Genomic DNA, 21,822 nt, shown 5'->3' with positions numbered 1-21,822 from the left:
GGCAGACTATTGTAAACTTTGAAATTCTAGATTGATTGTAGATGCTCATGAAATTCAAAGCCTAGGTTACATAGGTCTCACGAGTCATGAGCAGGTTTAGTAGAATTTTGCGGATAGGTACAGAGACGTCTGTACTTATCTTCGAGAGGCTGCAGAACCCTTCACATTCTTAAGTTCTTATCGTGCAAACCTTATTCTGGTAACTAAACTTGTGTCATTCTATTCTCTCACAGATAGTGAGGATTCACGCTACTGGTCAGGACGGACAGCCACCAGTACCACCAGTTGGGTCCGCGAGAGGTCGAGTTCGCGGTAGAGGCTGTGGTAGGGGCAGGGGTGCAGCCTACACCAAAGCCAGGGCAGCACCTATAGATCTACCAACTACCCCAGTTCAGGATCAGGTCCCGATTGTAGATGCCCTAGCGGGACTAGCTCAGGCTCCAACGACGGCCATTGTTATTTCAGGCCTTTAGAAGGCCTTAGCTCAATCTTGACCAAGTGCACCAGACTATCTCAGGCGGTCTCTATTCCAGTCGCAACAACCACTTCTCAGGCCGGGGAGGTTCTCAAACTCCTGTCGTCCACACACCCGAGCAGGTGGTACAGGGACTCCATACATTAGGGGCACCACCAGCCCAGCCGGTTGAACTTGCTCATGAATATGTGGTTCCTGCCATGCCTGATGATGATTAGCGTAGATTAGAGAGGTTTGGTATATTTCCGCCTCCAACTTTCAGCGGTGCAGAGGGCGAGGATGCCTAGGGTTTCGTGGATAAGTGTTAGAGGATTATACACATAACTAGTATTCTGGAGACTAGTGGTGTCTTGTTCACTTCCTTTCAGTTCTCTGGAGCTGCCTTTACTTGGTGGGAGACTTAGGATAGGTGTAGGTTGGTTGGTGCAGTGTCCCTTACATGGAAGCAGTTCTCCGTTCTCTTCCTGGAGTAGTATATGTCACAGTCCCGCAGAGAGGAGCTTCGAAAATAGTTTGAGTAGTTGCGTCAGGATGATATGGCTGTAACGCAGTACGGATTAGATTTTCTGAGTCATCATGTCATGCTATTTGGTTGGATACCACATACAGGAAGAGGATCAAGAGGTTCATTGATGGCCTCACATTTCAGCCGTAGGTGCGTATGACTAGAGAGAGGGTGACCGGTGCTACTTTTGAGGAGGTTGTGGACATCGCCCGAAAGATAGAGTCCGTTCGCCACCAGGAGCAGTTGAGAGGGAGGCTAGGAGGCCTCGAGATTATGTAGTTTTGGTGGTGTTCCTTCTAGAGGTCAATTGCACCACGGCAGAGGTCGTCATTTCAGACATGCTCTGACGACCCAACCAGCTCATCGTGGTGCGTCAGTCAGCCACAACCCTCACATTTCTCACTCAGGCTAGTCTTTATTTTGTGCACTACCAGCGCATACTTCTCACCATGCCTTGCCTAATCAGGTTTCTACGAGTAATTTTACGGGGTATTAGGAGCAGCAGTTCCGTCAGAAGACGGGTTGTTTTGAGTGCGGGGATCTTGGCCATATCAAGAGAGGTTGCCCTAGGTTGTTGAGTGGGACTTCACGACAGATTTCTTGGCCGATGGCATCAGCACCAGCAGCTACACAACCCGCCCAGTCAACTTGGGGTAGAACTCAATCAGCCAGGGGTCGCCCAAGAGGGGGAGGCCGATCAGGTGGCAGTCAAGCCAATTTTTATGCATTTCCTGCCAGACCAGATGCTATTGCTTCAGATGCTATGATCATAGGTATTATCTCAATATGTCACTGAGATGCTTCGATATTATTTGACCCTGGCTCTACTTATTCATATGTGTCATCGTACTTTGCTCATTATTTTGATATTCCATGCGAGTCTCTAGTTTCATCTGTCCGTGTATCTACGCCGGTGGGCGATACTATTGTTGTGGACCGTGTATACTAGTCATGTGTAGTGACTATTAGGAGATTGGAGACTAGAGTTGATCTGTTGCAGCTTAGTATGATTGAATTTGATGTGATATTGGGCATAGATTGGTTGTCTCTATGTCATGCTATTCTGGACTGTCACGTCAAGCCAGTGATGTTGACTATGCCGGTGCTGCCAGGGATTGAGTGGCAAGGTTCATCGGATTATGTCCCCAGTAGAGTGATTTCATTCTTGAAGGCCCAGCATATGTTAGGGAAGGGTTGTCTTTCTTATTTGGCCTTTGTGATGGATGTCAGTGCAGAGACTCCTACTATTGAGAAGAAGGATGGAACCATGAGGATGTGCATTGATTACAAGCAGTTGAACAAATTCATAATCAAGAACAAGTATCCTTTGCCTCGTATAGATGATTTATTTGACCAGCTTCGGGGAGCAAGGGTGTTCTCCAAGATCGACTTGAGGTCAGGGTATCACCAGCAGAAGATTTGGGACTCGGACATTCAGGACCCGATATGGTCATTTTGAGTTCCTTGTATGTCTTTTGGGCTGACCAATGCCCATGCAGTGTTCATGCATTTGATGAACAACATATTTCGGCCTTATCTCGACTCATTTGTTATTGTATTCATTGATGATGTCCTGGTGTACTCTCTTATCCAGGAGGAGCATGTCGAAGATATATAGATTGTATTCCAGTAGTTGAGGGAGGAGAAACTTTATGCTAAGTTCTCTAAGTGTGAGTTCTGGCTCATCTCAGTGGCGTTCTTGGGGAACGTGGTGTCCAATAAGGGTATTCAAGTTGATCCGAAGAAGATAGAGGCGGTTCAGAGTTGGCCCAAACCATCCTCAGCCACAGAGATTCGAAGCTTTCTTCAGTTGGCTGGTTATTACCGTCGATTTGTGTAGGGTTTCTCTTCTATTGCATCGCCCTTGATCAAATTGACCTAAAAGGGTGCTCCTTTCAGGTGATCGAATGAGTGTGAGGCGAGCTTTCAGAAGCTTAAGACTACCTTGACCACAGTTCCAATGTTAGTTCTACCATCAACTTTTGGTTCTTATACAGTATATTGTGATGCTTCTCATATCGACATTGGATATGTTTTGATGCAGGAGGGTAGAGTGATTGCCTATGATTAACGTCAATTGAAGCCCAATGAGAAGAACTACCCTATTCATGATTTGGAGTTGGCTACCATTGTTCATGCGTTAAAGATTTGGAGGCACTATCTCTATGGTGTTTCTTATGAGGTGTTTACTGATCATCGTAACCTCTAGCACTTATTCAAATAGAAGGATCTCAATTTGAGGTAGCGTAGGTAGTTGGAGCTGCTAAAGGACTATGATATTACCATTTTGTATCATCCGAGAAAGGCCAATGTGGTGGCCGATGCCTTGAGTATAAAGATAGTGAGTATGGGTAGTCTTGCATTCTTGCGTTTGATGTTCAGGCTTTGGCTAACCAGCTTGTGAGATTGGATATTTCAGATTCGAGTCGGGTTCTAGCTTGTGTTGTTTCTCGGTCTTTCTTGTTTGATCGTATCAAAGAGCGGTAGTATGATGATCCTCATTTGCTTGTCCTCAAGGACAAGGTTCAGCATGATGATGATAGAGATGTGACTATTGGAGATGATGAGGTATTAAGGATGCAGGGCCGGATATGTGTGCCCAATGTAGATGGGCTTCGGGAGTTGATTCTTGAGGAGGCCCATAGTTCGCGGTATTCCATCCACCTGGGTGCCGGGAAGATGTATCAGGATTTGAGATAGCACTATTGGTGGAGGAGGATGAAGAAAGACATAGTTGGATTTGTAGCTCGGTATCTCAACTATTAACAGGTGAAATATGAGCATCAAAGGCCAGGTGGCTTGCATTAGAAGATAGAGATTCCAGAGTGGAAGAAGGAGCAGATCACCATGGATTTCGTAGTTGTGATCCTACAGAATTTGAGGAAGTTCGATGCTATTTGGGTGATTGTGGATCAGCTGACAAAGTCTGCGCACTTCATTCTTGTGAGTACTACAAATTCTTCAAATCGGTTGGTTGAGATTTACATTAGAGAGATTGTTCTAATGCACGGTGTCCCAGTTTCCATCATTTTAGATAAAGGCACGTAGTTCACATCGCGGTTTTGGAGAGCTGTATAGTGAGAGTTGGGTAGTCAGGTTGAGTTGAGCACATCATTTCATCCTTAGATAGACAGACAGTACGAGCGCACTATTCAGATATTAGAGGACATGTTACATGCATTGTCATTGATTTTGGTGGTTCATAGGACAAGTCTCTGCCACTCGCGGAGTTTGATTAGAACAACAGTTATTAGTCAAGCATTCAGATGGCTCTTTATGAGGCTTTATATGGGAGGCTGTGTAGATCCCTAGTGGGTTGGTTCGTGTCACGGCCCTAACCCCGAACCCGATCGTGATGGCGCCTCTCGTGAAGACAAGGCCAGCCAGTTAAATACAATTCACTTTTTAAAACAGTTAATAAACATAAAAATAGTCTAAGCATGATTTAAATGTACTAAATAGCGAAAAATATCGATAAAATGCGGAAATACACCCGACACAGCCCTAACCGGGGTATCACAAGTCATGAGCGTCTACAGGCCATAATACAAGTCTGCTAAATCCATAAATTAGTACAAATGATTAAAGGGAAATAGAAGTGATAAAATAGTAGAAACACGGGATTGCAGACATCAACTACTACGTTGTAGTCTTCGAACGCTCGCCTGAAACTGGAGGGATCAGCACTCAGGAGCGGTACTAGCTACGCCTAAATCTGCATACAGAGGTGCAGGGAGTAAAGTGAGTACTCCAACTCAATGAGTAACAAATGTAAATAACGACTGAAAGTAAGAAAATACGTAAGGCACAAGGCATTCTATAATGAAGTAGTAAAACCATTTAAAAGAAGTAAAATAGTGGAAAGTCAAGTAAAATCCTCTTTCAACAAGTAATTGACAAGTAATTAAGACAAAGCTACCAAATAGAAGTTCGCCCCTCGGACGCCGTATCACCACATCCGCCCCTCGGGCTCAATCTCACAGCACAATGGGTAGCCCGCTTACTGGGGGTGTGCAGGCTCCTAGAGGGGCCTCTTACGGCCAAGCGCAATAATAAGTCATCTCGTGGCATCAAATCTAGGCCCTCGTCCTCATATCAATCAAGCCACCTCGTGGCGTATATATCTCAGGCCCTCGGCCTCAAATCAGTATCAATGTTTCCTCACAACTAGGCCCTCGGCCTTACTCAGTCAAAAATACTCACAAGCCCCTCGGGCAATAGTAAAACATTATTTCTCAGCCCAAACATCATTTAAAATATCATTTAAGTCTTAAAACTGAGTAAACATGGCTGAGTAGCAAAACGGTGGAAAATGACATGACTAAGTTCAAGTAATGAATCAAAATAGTGAGGAATTTGTAATAAAAATCCCCGAAGGGTTCAAATAGATGGCACGAAGCCCAAATTTAGCATTCAGCCCAAATCATAATGATAGCAAATATGATTCAGTCAAATACGCAGTAAAATCATCAAAGGGGACAGACCAAGTCACAATCCCCAATAGTACACGACCCCACGCTCGTCATCAAGCATGTGTCTCACCTCGATATAGCACTACAATATGCAATCCGAAGTTTCAAGCCCTCAGGATATCATTTACAATCATTACTCACCTCGAACCGGCTAAATCTCTAGCTTGCGACGCCTTTTCCCCTCGAATCGGCCTCCACGCATGTCGAATCTATCCAAAAATCAGAACGAGGATGTCAAAATATGCTAAGGGAACAAAGCCCAAGCAAAAACAATCAATAAAGGGTACAAATCCCGAAATTACCAAAATCCGACCCCCGAGCCCACGTCTCGGAATTAAGAAATTTTCACATCAAAAGATTCATTATCTCCCCACGAGTTCATACATATCAAAAGTTCTCAAATCCGACCCCAAATGATACTCCAAATCCCCAACCATAAGTCCAAAATTCCAAGCCCTAGTTCTTCCATTTTTAGCTTAAGTTTCCATGATTTGCTAGGTATAATTCACATAATAATCGAGTTTTAAGTCCGAAAATCTTACCTCCCAACGATTTCCCTTGAATCCCTCTTCAATCTCCTTCAAAAATCTCCCAAAGTTACCAACTATGGAGGAAATGAGCCCCAAAATCGCGGACAAGACAAGTTAAAAACATTTTGCCTAGGCCTTAATTTCCTTCTTCACGAACGCGGTCAAACCCTCGCATTCGCGAAGCACAAACTCACTTTGACAAACTTTTCCTCTATGTGAATGAGACACGACCAACGCAAACACGGTGCTTCCTCTACCTTACCCATCGCGAACACACTCACTCTTCCGCAAACGTGATGACTACTTGACCTCAAACTGATCTGACCCAAATTCCTCTACGCGATCACGAAGACCTTCTTGCGAACGTGATGCACCACTTCCCAACCCTCCGCGAACGCGAAGCCCTTCTCACGAACGCGAAGGCTTAATCCTTGTCTTACTTAACTGCCTCTTCGTGAACGCGAGGCTCCACTCGCGAACGCGAAGAGTAAAATCCCTGCAACAGCTGAACAGATTTTTCTGCAATTTTCTAAACTCTAAAATGATCTGATTGACCACCCGAAACTCACCCGAGGCCCCCGGGACCTCAACCAAAGGCACCAACACATGGTTGGGAAGAAGGTTTCGCTTAAGGTTTCACCCATAAAGGGTGTTATGAGATTGGGGAAGAAGGGCAAGTTGAGCCCTCTATTTATTGGGTCTTTTGAGGTACTTCAGAGGATTGCGGAGGTGGCTTACAAGCCTGCCATGCCACCTAGCTTGTCGAGTGTGCATCCAGTTTTCCATGTTTCTATGCTTCGGAGGTATATCGGCGATTCATCCTATGTTTTGTATTTTAACACGGTTTTGTTCGATGGTGATTTGACTTATGATATGGAGCCGGTGGCTATTTTTGAGTGGCATGTTCGAAAGTTGAGGTCAAAGGATATAGCTTCAGTGAAAGTGAAGTAGAGAGGTCAGCCCATAGAGGAGGCTACTTGGGATACCGAGCAGAAGATGCAGAGCAGATATACACACCTATTTATGGCTCCAGGTATGTTTCTAGACTCGTTTGAGGACGAACGTTTATTTAAGAGGGGGAGGATATAACAACCCAGCTGTTCGTTTCGAGAGTTGTAACCTCATTCCCCCATTTACTTCGTCTTTTGTATTCTACAGCTGTGTCGTGACTTACCAGGTTAGTTGGTTTGGTTCGGAATGGTTTTGGAGTGGATTGAGACACTTAGTCTCTTATTCTAAAGCTTAAGTTAGAAAGGTTGACCGTATGTTAAATTATGGGTAAACGATCTCAGACTTAAATTTTGATGGTTCTGTTAGCTCCATTAGGGGATTTTGGACTTAGGAGCACATCTGGAATGAGATTTGGAGGTCCGTAGTAGAATTTGGCTTGAATTGGCGAAAGTAGGAAATTTGGCAATTTTGGCCGGCAATCGAAATTTTGATATCGGGGTCAGATCGGATTTCCGGGAGTTGGAGTAGGTTTGTGGTGTTATTTTTGACTTGTGTGTATAATTTGAGGTCAATCAGACGTGAATTGATAGGTTTCGGCGTCGGTTGTAGAACTTGATCGGTCGGGTCGTTACAATACGCCCACACGCCCATCACCTAGCATATGCGTCACATCAACACCAAAAGACATAATATATAATACGGGATTTCATACCCTCAGTACCAAGTTTAAAAGTATTACTTACCTCCAACAAGCAAAATACAATACCCAGCAGGTCAAATGATGCTCAAAGAATGTCATCCCGTGCGTACCAACCTCAGAATGGCTCGAAACTAGGAAAAAGGAACTCAAATAAATCAAATAATGCCAAAGGAAATAAACTCAATCGATAAAGGTCGAATCTTTAATTAAAATCCCAAAATCGACCAAAAAGTCAAACTAGGCCAGCGGCTCGGAACCCGACAAAACTGATAATATACGATAACCCATTCAATTACAAGTCCAACCATATTAGTTTCACTCAAATTCGACTCCGAATCTATGTTCAAAACTCAAAAATTCACTTTATGAAATTTTAGACAAAACCCCCAAATTTCACTTCGAAATTATCAATCAAATGCAAACAACAAAGATGGATTCATAAAATATAACCGAAATCGAGTATACAACACTTACCCCAATCCATATGGTGAAAATCTCCTCAAAAAATTATCCAAATCCTAGCTCCACAACTCAAAATATGACCAAATAATAAATCTTCGATATTAAGTATTTTTGCCAAGCTGTTCTGCCTCGTTTTGTATGCCAAACGATGTCGAAACTTGTCTTTGATGCTTCCAATGGATTTCTTGTGAAATTTCAATCAAGTTAAGTTTTTTAATCACTCCATTTGACCTTATAACGAAGGAGATATGTTGGTTTTAATATTTGAAAATAGTGCAGATTTTTAAATACAAAGTCAGTGGCAATTTCGTCATTAATCTGAAAAATATGGCAACATAATTCTTAGTAAAAAGACCATAAAATCTTCATACTATGTTCAAATTCGATGTTTCTTTTTGCTATGGCTCCGTAATTATGATACAGATCTAATGCTTCAATCAAAATAGAAATCAGAGTTCATTTTTTTAATTTGGTATCATTTATGCTTGATGAAACGACTTCGAAACATAAGAAAAACAAGCGCAACACAGCCCAAACCTATCCAAAACTCACCCGACCCCCTCGGGAACCCCATACGAACATACCAACAAGTACCATAACATAACACAAACCTATTCGAGGCCTCAAATCATGCATAACAACATCAAAATAACGAAACACACCTCAATTCAAACTTAATGAACTTTCGAACTTTCGACTTCCAAAAACTCGCGCCGAAATATACCAAAACAACTCGAAATGAACTCAAATTTTGCACACAAGTCCTAATATATCATACGGAGCTACTCGTGTCCCCAAACTACCGTGCAAAGTGCAAATACTCAAAACGAACGGTTGAGTCATTACATTCATGGAATAAAAGAGTTAATACTTTGTCTACAATGTTCTAAATATTTCTTAAAGTTTGAAGTTAGCAATAGAGAACGACTTATCGGTGTTATACTTTTTGATGCCTTAAAATAATTATTAGTAGGTTGAAAAGTTAAAAGGTATAATCTACATCTATGTAGTGGTTGCAATATTTCTCATGAGGCCGTACAACACACTTTAAATATGGCATATATTTTCAAATAGATGCTACTGCCATGGTAAGTATGTCGAAACAAATGAAACATATGGAAGAAACATACACCAGAAAATCGTTTATATGTAAGAATGAGAATAGATACGCTTCTGTATATGTTTGTACTTAATAAAATCAAATTAAGTAAACAAAAGGATCACATATATCTAATTAAATTTTAATTATTCATCTTCATAGGTTTAAAGGATAACCAGTTATTTTGACTTTGACAAAAGTCACCATATGTCGATACACGTTGAACATTCATAGAAAATTATATTGTATTTTTATGTAAGAATATTTATTTAAAACTTTATTTTAGTAATATTAATATTATTTTACAAAGTATGTACTACATGACTCGGCATATACATGCAACGCACGTGCCGAGAATTAGTTACCCGATTATCTTAAAGTATTTTGTACACCATCAGATCACATTTACCTATTATAGCTGGTAACATAATCTATTTTAAGATTACAAATCTTATTTTTTATAGAGGCTTACTTGTAATATTTTTTTTGGATGATCTAATAGTGTAAATTCCTTTTACACTGACAATATATAACTTAAAGTTATTTTGCAATCCCTTGAAATAAGCAATTTTTTTAGAGTAGTGGATAGTGGTTCAAAAATAATACGTAACAATTGATTTTAAATATTTTATCTTTCTGGAAGGTGGTGCTAATATAAAGAATTATATATTGCCATAATATAAAGAAATAATAGTTTGTCATATTTGTTTTAATATTATTATTTATCTCTTGCTGCCTAAGTGGTGCTAGTATAAAAATCGAATCTTGTCATAAATCATATTATAAAAAATTACATTTTGTCATATGTTGTTGTAATAAAGAACTAGTTATTAAGAATTATCTATTGCCATAATATAGAGAAATAATATTTAGTCATATTTGTTTTAGTATTAAATCATTATCTCTTGCCGGCGAAGTGGTGCTAGTATAAAGAATCGAATCTTGTCATAATATAAGGAGTTACATTTTGTCATATGTTGTTGTATTAAATAACTAATTAGTAGACGATTTTTATATTTTTGTCTTTCTGGCAAAGTGGGTCTAATTTTTTGATCCAATATTCCCACCTATTGCTTTCAGATACCAATAAGAACAAAAGAAAAAACATGTTGCACTTTTCTTACGTGTAGGGAACAACATTCTGTTTATTTTACAGAAATTTAATTTTTAAAAGATCCTCATTCTCTTTTTCTTTTTGATGTTATATCTGTTTATTGTAATAAAGATAATACAGGACGGACAAGTTGAATTCGGTTTGTTATTTATTTAATCCGGTCTTTTATCTATGTGATGATCCGATAGGTTATTTTTAGTTTTAGCCTTCATTTCTGTGTTCCTAGACCTCGAATAGATCCGTTTAGCCTTTCTAGATTTGCATGCGCAGTTTGTGTCTTATTCCAGAAATATTTTATGTGAAAAACCAAAGAAAATGTGAAATTTTGCCTTAAAACGCATTTGAATTGACTACGGTCAACGTTTTGTGTAAACGGACCAGGATCATTATTTTGACGGTCCACGTGGGTCCGTATCGTGATTTGGGACTTGGGTATATGCTCCGGATCAAATTCGGAAGTCCCTAACTTGATCTAACGTAATATGTTAAAAACTAGCAATTTAAAGGTTTAAAGAATTCCTATGTTTGACCGTATGTTGAGTTTGTTGCTACCGAGTTTAGATATCAGTTCCGGAAGTTGGTATAGATTCATTTCAGTATTTATGACTTGTCTGCAAAATTTGGTGCAAACGGAATTGATTTGACATCATTCGGACGTTCGGTTGTTAAATTGAAAGTACTTAAGTTTCTTCGAAAATTTCATTCGTTTTGGTGTCCGATTCGCAGTTTTAGGTGTTATTTTAGTGTTTTGATCGCACGATCGAATTTGTATGATGTTATTACACTTGTTTTCATATTTGATTTGGAGCACGAGGGGCTCGGGTGAGTTTCGGATAGGCTACAGAGTGATTTTTCAACTTAGGCTATTGCTGGTTTTTGGAGTCTGCTGATGTATGGTGTGTCATTCTTCGCGATCGCAAAGATACTCCGGCGATCGCGAAGAATAATCTAGGCGGGGGAGATTTTTCCTCTATGCGAATGCGAGGCTGTGTACGCGAACGCAAAGCCATGCTGGGATCATCCTTTGTGAACGCGAAGAGTAAGGAGACTGGGAGGGGGAGCTGGGGTTTGTTCTACGCAAAAACGAGCCCAGACTCGCGAACGTAATGGCCGGGGGGAGGGAACCATCGTAAACACGTGCAACCCCTCGCGAACACGAAGGTCTTTGGCCGTTGTTGCTTCGCAATCACGTCAAGTGTCTCACGAATACGATGAACACCTGACGCCCAGACTTTAAAATATTCAAAACACCGGATTTCACCCATTTTCCACCATCTTCTCATTAGAACTCGCCTATTTGAAGAGGAATTTCATCACCATTTCATAGGTCAGTATACTTTAACTCGGTTTCTTCCATTTCCATCAACACCCATTGATTTTTAACCTTAATCTATGCTCTTTCATGGTAGAAATTTAGGGATTTTGGAAGAATTGGGGGGTTTTGGAAAATTGAGATTTAGTCCTCAAATTGAGGTCAGATTTCGAAACTAATTGCATAATCGGGCTCTGAGATGAATGGATAATTGGGTTTTGGTCCGAATCTCGAGTTTTGACCAAGAGAACACGTGGTTTACTTTTGTTGACTTTTTGGGATAAGGGTGAACATCTTAGTTTTATGTATTGTAATTGATTTTCCTCGCATTATTTGTTGATATTAAGTTGGTTTTGATTAGATTTGATTGCTTTGGAGGCAAATTTTAGAGAAAAGGCCCTGGTTGAGCTTTGATTTGTTTGCAGAGCGAGGTAAGTGTTCGGTCTAACCTTGATTTGAGGGAATTAGAAACCCTTGAGCTATGTGTTATGTGAATGACATGTGTTCCGGCATATATGCGAGGTGACGAGTATATATACCTCGTCAAAATAATTGCTTTCATTCTTTTTTATATTTCATTAATTATTTCATTGTATGTCTTGACTGTTACATGCCTTAATTGGTCCTATGTCTTAACTTGTCACTTGTCACTTGTCACTTATTACTCTTATATTGAAATGCCCGTGTAACCACCCGACCGGTTATTTAGAGAGTTGCAATCCATTTCCCCTATTTCCTGCTTGTTTTGTATTCTACAGATGTGTTATGACTTACCGGGATAGATGGTTTGGGTCCGGAATGGTTTTGGAGTGGATTGAGACACTTAGTCTCTTATTTGAAAGCTTAAGTTGAAAAAGATGACCAGGTGTTGATTTATATGTAAAAGACCTTGAATTTAAATTTTGATGGTTCCGTTAGGGGATTATGGACTTAGGAGCGCGTTCGGGATGAGATTTGGAGGTCCGTAGTAGAATTTAGCTTGAATTGGCAAATGTAGGAAATCTGACAATTTTGGCGGGCAGTGGAAAGTTTGATATCGAGGTCGGATTAGATTTTCGGGAGTTGTAGTAGGTTTGTTGTGTCATTTTTGACTTGTGTGTAAAATTTGAGGTAAATCGGACGTAATATGATAGGTTTCGGCGTCGGTTGTAGAATTTGGAAGTTTCGAAGTTCATTAGGCTTGAATCCGTGTGTAGTTCATGTTATTGATGTTTTTCGAGGTATTTTGATATTTGATTAAGTTCGTATGAGGTTATAGGAGCTGTTGGTAAGTTTGGTTGTGGTCTTGAGGGCCCTTGGGTTGATTTCGACTGGTTGACGGCTTGATTTGAGTTGAGGAATTGCAGCTAAAGTGTTGCTGCTATTGGTGTAACCGCACTTGCAGAGTTAGAACCGCAGGTACGAGCACCAGAAGCGGCCAAGTTTGAGCTGGACAGAGGACGTATGTGCGATGGCATCCCCGCACCTGTGGTGGTCATAGAAGCGAACCCAAGGGAGTAGGTGCGAGTTTGGACCGTTGAAACGAGATGGTTTCCGCACCTGCGGAAGCGCAAATGCGGTCTTGAGGATGCAGGATCAAGGTTAAGATTTTAAGTGAAATCCGCAACTGCAATGGATTTTGCGCAGGTGCAACGTCACAGAAGCGACCTGTGGACCGCAGATGCAGTATTGCTAGGTAGAAACATATAAAAGCGGGACATTGAGATTTTTCACCATTTTCACATTTTGGAACTCGCATTTTGGAAGGTTTTGAAGTGATTACTAAGGTAAGGTCATTTTGTCTATTTATCTTCAATAATGGTGCTTCCTCATTGATTTTACACCTAGTTAGTGAGTTTTGAGGTGAAATTTGGGAGATTAGGGCTTGAAAATTGGAGAGTGAATTTTGGAGATTTGGAGGGGCAAATGATGTCATATTTTGATGAATTTGGTATGGTTAGACTCGTGATTGGGGATTTCGGGTTTTGTAACTTTTGTCGAATTTTGAGACATGGGCCCAGGGGTCGAGTTTGAGTTGATTTCGTATTTTGACCTTATTTTGGTGGATATCTTGTGGAATTGATCTCTTTAGCCTATATTGACTGTATTGTATTACTTGTGGCTAGATTCGCGACGCTCAAAAGCCGACTCGCGAGGCAAGGGCATTTTGGAGTAGAGATTCGCTCCAGTTGAGGTAAGGAACAATTATAAATCTTGTCCTGAGGGTATGAACCCCCTGATTTTGTATCGTATGAATATTTTGGAGGTGACACACATGCTAGGTGATGGCCATGTGGACGTGCACCGAAAAGGATTGTGACTTGGTCCATCCCGTGAGACTGTTGAATCGAATAGTTTACAGTTTGCTACATGTCCTCTTTATTTTATGGCAATTGACTGTACTTCATGGTAGAAATCATGTTTTAGGCCCTATGATATCACTGTTGGGACTTGTAGAGGACGTGTACTTGCTGAATTAGCTGCTAATTCATGTTTTGTACTCAGTAATAGCTTTTCTTGCTTATTTTGCCTCCGTCTCTTACTGTTCATTGTTGATACATGTTATTATCTCTGTTTGTGCTGTTTTATATGATTTCTGAGAGCCTGAGAGACTAGGGAGGTTGATGACTAAGTGAGTCCTAGGGCCAAGTGGTGAGATATTGACATTATAGCATGTGAGTTGTCCATGCAGCACGTGAGTTGTCATTGCGGATCTTGATTTGATACTATAGTACGTAAGTTTTCTGTGTGGGTCCTATTTGATATTATAACACATGAGTTGCAGCACATGAGTTGTCTATGTGGATTATAGCGTTTGGGCTGAAAGAGCCCCTCCGGAGTCTGCACATCCCCAGTCAGCGCACATACCTATTGAGTGTGAATATTGTGGGGTGAGAGCCAAGCAATTGAGTTGTCGAGATGAGCTGAGTGATTGTTGTCTTGAGAGACTGTTCTTGCTTTCAATTATTGCTGCACTTAGTTATTATTTATCTTTGTTGTGCAACTCTCTGAAAGAGTTGATATCTGGATTACTTGAGCTCGAATTGATTTGACTTAAACTGCTAGATTTGAAAGCATGCCTATTCTTTATTGAAATTTGCTGAAATAAACTATATTTTGTATAGCTCGTCACTGCTTCTCAGTTCCTTATTTGTTTCTGTTATTTACTGAGTTGGAAGTACTCATGTTACTCCCTACACTTTGTATGCAGATTCAGGTGACACCAGTCGCGGAGGTTCTTGCGTTTGTGCACAGTCGTCTATCAGAGACATACGGGGTAGCTGTCGGCATCCGTAGTCCTTGTCTCTCCTTCCTTGTTATCTTTCTTTCTATATTTGGCACTTGGCAGACTATTGTAAACTTTGAAATTCTAGATTGATTGTAGATGCTCATGAAATTCAAAGCCTAGGTTACATAGGTCTCACGAGTCATGAGCAGGTTTAGTAGAATTTTGCGGATAGGTACAGAGACGTCTGTACTTATCTTCGAGAGGCTGCAGAACCCTTCACATTCTTAAGTTCTTATCGTGCAAACCTTATTCTGGTAACTAAACTTGTGTCATTCTATTCTCTCACAGATAGTGAGGATTCACGCTACTGGTCAGGACGGACAGCCACCAGTACCACCAGTTGGGTCCGCGAGAGGTCGAGTTCGCGGTAGAGGCTGTGGTAGGGGCAGGGGTGCAGCCTACACCAAAGCCAGGGCAGCACCTATAGATCTACCAACTACCCCAGTTCAGGATCAGGTCCCGATTGTAGATGCCCTAGCGGGACTAGCTCAGGCTCCAACGACGGCCATTGTTATTTCAGGCCTTTAGAAGGCCTTAGCTCAATCTTGACCAAGTGCACCAGACTATCTCAGGCGGTCTCTATTCCAGTCGCAACAACCACTTCTCAGGCCGGGGAGGTTCTCAAACTCCTGTCGTCCACACACCCGAGCAGGTGGTACAGGGACTCCATACACTAGGGGCACCACCAGCCCAGCCGGTTGAACTTGCTCATGAATATGTGGTTCCTGCCATGCCTGATGATGATTAGCGTAGATTAGAGAGGTTTGGTATATTTCCGCCTCCAACTTTCAGCGGTGCAGAGGGCGAGGATGCCTAGGGTTTCGTGGATAAGTGTTAGAGGATTATACACATAACTAGTATTCTGGAGACTAGTGGTGTCTTGTTCACTTCCTTTCAGTTCTCTGGAGCTGCCTTTACTTGGTGGGAGACTTAGGATAGGTGTAGGTTGGTTGGTGCAGTGTCCCTTACATGGAAGCAGTTCTCCGTTCTCTTCCTGGAGTAGTATATGTCACAGTCCCGCAGAGAGGAGCTTCGAAAATAGTTTGAGTAGTTGCGTCAGGATGATATGGCTGTAACGCAGTACGGATTAGATTTTCTGAGTCATCATGTCATGCTATTTGGTTGGATACCACATACAGGAAGAGGATCAGGAGGTTCATTGATGGCCTCACATTTCAGCCGTAGGTGCGTATGACTAGAGAGAGGGTGACCGGTGCTACTTTTGAGGAGGTTGTGGACATCGCCCGAAAGATAGAGTCCGTTCGCCACCAGGAGCAGTTGAGAGGGAGGCTAGGAGGCCTCGAGATTATGTAGTTTTGGTGGTGTTCCTTCTAGAGGTCAATTGCACCACGGCAGAGGTCGTCATTTCAGACATGCTCTGACGACCCAACCAGCTCATCGTGGTGCGTCAGTCAGCCACAACCCTCACATTTCTCACTCAGGCTAGTCTTTATTTTGTGCACTACCAGCGCATACTTCTCACCATGCCTTGCCTAATCAGGTTTCTACGAGTAATTTTACGGGGTATTAGGAGCAGCAGTTCCGTCAGAAGACGGGTTGTTTTGAGTGCGGGGATCTTGGCCATATCAAGAGAGGTTGCCCTAGGTTGTTGAGTGGGACTTCACGACAGATTTCTTGGCCGATGGCATCAGCACCAGCAGCTACACAACCCGCCCAGTCAACTTGGGGTAGAACTCAATCAGCCAGGGGTCGCCCAAGAGGGGGAGGCCGATCAGGTGGCAGTCAAGCCAATTTTTATGCATTTCCTGCCAGACCAGATGCTATTGCTTCAGATGCTATGATCATAGGTATTATCTCAATATGTCACTGAGATGCTTCGATATTATTTGACCCTGGCTCTACTTATTCATATGTGTCATCGTACTTTGCTCATTATTTTGATATTCCATGCGAGTCTCTAGTTTCATCTGTCCGTGTATCTACGCCGGTGGGCGATACTATTGTTGTGGACCGTGTATACTAGTCATGTGTAGTGACTATTAGGAGATTGGAGACTAGAGTTGATCTGTTGCAGCTTAGTATGATTGAATTTGATGTGATATTGGGCATAGATTGGTTGTCTCTATGTCATGCTATTCTGGACTGTCACGTCAAGCCAGTGATGTTGACTATGCCGGTGCTGCCAGGGATTGAGTGGCAAGGTTCATCGGATTATGTCCCCAGTAGAGTGATTTCATTCTTGAAGGCCCAGCATATGTTAGGGAAGGGTTGTCTTTCTTATTTGGCCTTTGTGATGGATGTCAGTGCAGAGACTCCTACTATTGAGAAGAAGGATGGAACCATGAGGATGTGCATTGATTACAAGCAGTTGAACAAATTCATAATCAAGAACAAGTATCCTTTGCCTCGTATAGATGATTTATTTGACCAGCTTCGGGGAGCAAGGGTGTTCTCCAAGATCGACTTGAGGTCAGGGTATCACCAGCAGAAGATTTGGGACTCGGACATTCAGGACCTGATATGGTCATTTTGAGTTCCTTGTATGTCTTTTGGGCTGACCAATGCCCATGCAGTGTTCATGCATTTGATGAACAACATATTTCGGCCTTATCTCGACTCATTTGTTATTGTATTCATTGATGATGTCCTGGTGTACTCTCTTATCCAGGAGGAGCATGTCGAAGATATATAGATTGTATTCCAGTAGTTGAGGGAGGAGAAACTTTATGCTAAGTTCTCTAAGTGTGAGTTCTGGCTCATCTCAGTGGCGTTCTTGGGGAACGTGGTGTCCAATAAGGGTATTCAAGTTGATCCGAAGAAGATAGAGGCGGTTCAGAGTTGGCCCAAACCATCCTCAGCCACAGAGATTCGAAGCTTTCTTCAGTTGGCTGGTTATTACCGTCGATTTGTGTAGGGTTTCTCTTCTATTGCATCGCCCTTGATCAAATTGACCTAAAAGGGTGCTCCTTTCAGGTGATCGAATGAGTGTGAGGCGAGCTTTCAGAAGCTTAAGACTACCTTGACCACAGTTCCAATGTTAGTTCTACCATCAACTTTTGGTTCTTATACAGTATATTGTGATGCTTCTCATATCGACATTGGATATGTTTTGATGCAGGAGGGTAGAGTGATTGCCTATGATTAACGTCAATTGAAGCCCAATGAGAAGAACTACCCTATTCATGATTTGGAGTTGGCTACCATTGTTCATGCGTTAAAGATTTGGAGGCACTATCTCTATGGTGTTTCTTATGAGGTGTTTACTGATCATCGTAACCTCTAGCACTTATTCAAATAGAAGGATCTCAATTTGAGGTAGCGTAGGTAGTTGGAGCTGCTAAAGGACTATGATATTACCATTTTGTATCATCCGAGAAAGGCCAATGTGGTGGCCGATGCCTTGAGTATAAAGATAGTGAGTATGGGTAGTCTTGCATTCTTGCGTTTGATGTTCAGGCTTTGGCTAACCAGCTTGTGAGATTGGATATTTCAGATTCGAGTCGGGTTCTAGCTTGTGTTGTTTCTCGGTCTTTCTTGTTTGATCGTATCAAAGAGCGGTAGTATGATGATCCTCATTTGCTTGTCCTCAAGGACAAGGTTCAGCATGATGATGATAGAGATGTGACTATTGGAGATGATGAGGTATTAAGGATGCAGGGCCGGATATGTGTGCCCAATGTAGATGGGCTTCGGGAGTTGATTCTTGAGGAGGCCCATAGTTCGCGGTATTCCATCCACCTGGGTGCCGGGAAGATGTATCAGGATTTGAGATAGCACTATTGGTGGAGGAGGATGAAGAAAGACATAGTTGGATTTGTAGCTCGGTATCTCAACTATTAACAGGTGAAATATGAGCATCAAAGGCCAGGTGGCTTGCATTAGAAGATAGAGATTCCAGAGTGGAAGAAGGAGCAGATCACCATGGATTTCGTAGTTGTGATCCTACAGACTTTGAGGAAGTTCGATGCTATTTGGGTGATTGTGGATCAGCTGACAAAGTCTGCGCACTTCATTCTTGTGAGTACTACATATTCTTCAAATCGGTTGGTTGAGATTTACATTAGAGAGATTGTTCTAATGCACGGTGTCCCAGTTTCCATCATTTTAGATAAAGGCACGTAGTTCACATCGCGGTTTTGGAGAGCTGTATAGTGAGAGTTGGGTAGTCAGGTTGAGTTGAGCACATCATTTCATCCTTAGATAGACAGACAGTACGAGCGCACTATTCAGATATTAGAGGACATGTTACATGCATTGTCATTGATTTTGGTGGTTCATAGGACAAGTCTCTGCCACTCGCGGAGTTTGATTAGAACAACAGTTATTAGTCGAGCATTCAGATGGCTCTTTATGAGGCTTTATATGGGAGGCTGTGTAGATCCCTAGTGGGTTGGTTCGTGTCACGGCCCTAACCCCGAACCCGATCGTGATGGCGCCTCTCGTGAAGACAAGGCCAGCCAGTTAAATACAATTCACTTTTTAAAACAGTTAATAAACATAAAAATAGTCTAAGCATGATTTAAATGTACTAAATAGCGAAAAATATCGATAAAATGCGGAAATACACCCGACACAGCCCTAACCGGGGTATCACAAGTCATGAGCGTCTACAGGCCATAATACAAGTCTGCTAAATCCATAAATTAGTACAAATGATTAAAGGGAAATATAAGTGATAAAATAGTAGAAACACGGGATTGCAGACATCAACTACTACGTTGTAGTCTTCGAACGCTCGCCTGAAACTGGAGGGATCAGCACTCAGGAGCGGTACTAGCTACGCCTAAATCTGCACACAGAGGTGCAGGGAGTAAAGTGAGTACTCCAACTCAATGAGTAACAAATGTAAATAACGACTGAAAGTAAGAAAACACGTAAGGCACAAGGCATTCTATAATGAAGTAGTAAAACCATTTAAAAGCAGTAAAATAGTGGAAAGTCAAGTAAAATCCTCTTTCAACAAGTAATTGACAAGTAATTAAGACAAAGCTACCAAATAGAAGTTCGCCCCTCGGACGCCGTATCACCACATCCGCCCCTCGGGCTCAATCTCACAGCACAATGGGTAGCCCGCTTACTGGGGGTGTGCAGGCTCCTAGAGGGGCCTCTTACGGCCAAGCGCAATAATAAGTCATCTCGTGGCATCAAATCTAGGCCCTCGTCCTCATATCAATCAAGCCACCTCGTGGCGTATATATCTCAGGCCCTCGGCCTCAAATCAGTATCAATGTTTCCTCACAACTAGGCCCTCGGCCTTACTCAGTCATAAATACTCACAAGCCCCTCGGGCAATAGTAAAACATTATTTCTCAGCCCAAACATCATTTAAAATATCATTTAAGTCTTAAAACTGAGTAAACATGGCTGAGTAGCAAAACGGTGGAAAATGACATGACTAAGTTCAAGTAATGAATCAAAATAGTGAGGAATTTGTAATAAATATCCCCGAAGGGTTCAAATAGATGGCACGAAGCCCAAATTTAGCATTCAGCCCAAATCATAATGATAGCAAATATGATTCAGTCAAATACGCAGTAAAATCATCAAAGGGGACAGACCAAGTCACAATCCCCAATAGTACACGACCCCACACTCGTCATCAAGCATGTGTCTCACCTCGATATAGCACTACAATATGCAATCCGAAGTTTCAAGCCCTCAGGATATCATTTACAATCATTACTCACCTCGAACCGGCTAAATCTCTAGCTTGCGACGCCTTTTCCCCTCGAATCGGCCTCCACGCATGTCGAATCTATCCAAAAATCAGAACGAGGATGTCAAAATATGCTAAGGGAACAAAGCCCAAGCAAAAACAATCAATAAAGGGTACAAATCCCGAAATTACCAAAATCCGACCCCCGAGCCCACGTCTCGGAATTAAGAAATTTTCACATCAAAAGATTCATTATCTCCCCACGAGTTCATACATATCAAAAGTTCTCAAATCCGACCCCAAATGATACTCCAAATCCCCAACCATAAGTCCAAAATTCCAAGCCCTAGTTCTTCCATTTTTAGCTTAAGTTTCCATGATTTGCTAGGTATAATTCACATAATAATCGAGTTTTAAGTCCGAAAATCTTACCTCCCAACGATTTCCCTTGAATCCCTCTTCAATCTCCTTCAAAAATCTCCCAAAGTTACCAACTATGGAGGAAATGAGCCCCAAAATCGCGGACAAGACAAGTTAAAAACATTTTGCCTAGGCCTTAATTTCCTTCTTCACGAACGCGGTCAAACCCTCGCATTCACGAAGCACAAACTCACTTTGACAAACTTTTCCTCTATGTGAATGAGACACGACCAACGCAAACACGGTGCTTCCTCTACCTTACCCATCGCGAACACACTCACTCTTCCGCAAACGTGATGACTACTTGACCTCAAACTGATCTGACCCAAATTCCTCTACGCGATCACGAAGACCTTCTTGCGAACGTGATGCACCACTTCCCAACCCTCCGCGAACGCGAAGCCCTTCTCACGAACGCGAAGGCTTAATCCTTGTCTTACTTAACTGCCTCTTCGTGAACGCGAGGCTCCACTCGCGAACGCGAAGAGTAAAATCCCTGCAACAGCTGAACAGATTTTTCTGCAATTTTCTAAACTCTAAAATGATCTGATTGACCACCCGAAACTCACCCGAGGCCCCCGGGACCTCAACCAAAGGCACCAACACATGGTTGGGAAGAAGGTTTCGCTTAAGGTTTCACCCATAAAGGGTGTTATGAGATTGGGGAAGAAGGGCAAGTTGAGCCCTCTATTTATTGGGTCTTTTGAGGTACTTCAGAGGATTGCGGAGGTGGCTTACAAGCCTGCCATGCCACCTAGCTTGTCGAGTGTGCATCCAGTTTTCCATGTTTCTATGCTTCGGAGGTATATCGGCGATTCATCTTATGTTTTGTATTTTAACACGGTTTTGTTCGATGGTGATTTGACTTATGATATGGAGCCGGTGGCTATTTTTGAG

Source organism: Nicotiana sylvestris, chromosome 1 (assembly GCF_000393655.2).
Source record: "Nicotiana sylvestris chromosome 1, ASM39365v2, whole genome shotgun sequence".
In the NCBI taxonomy this organism is placed as follows: Eukaryota; Viridiplantae; Streptophyta; class Magnoliopsida; order Solanales; family Solanaceae; genus Nicotiana; species Nicotiana sylvestris.
Note: the sequence above shows the minus strand (reverse complement) of the source record.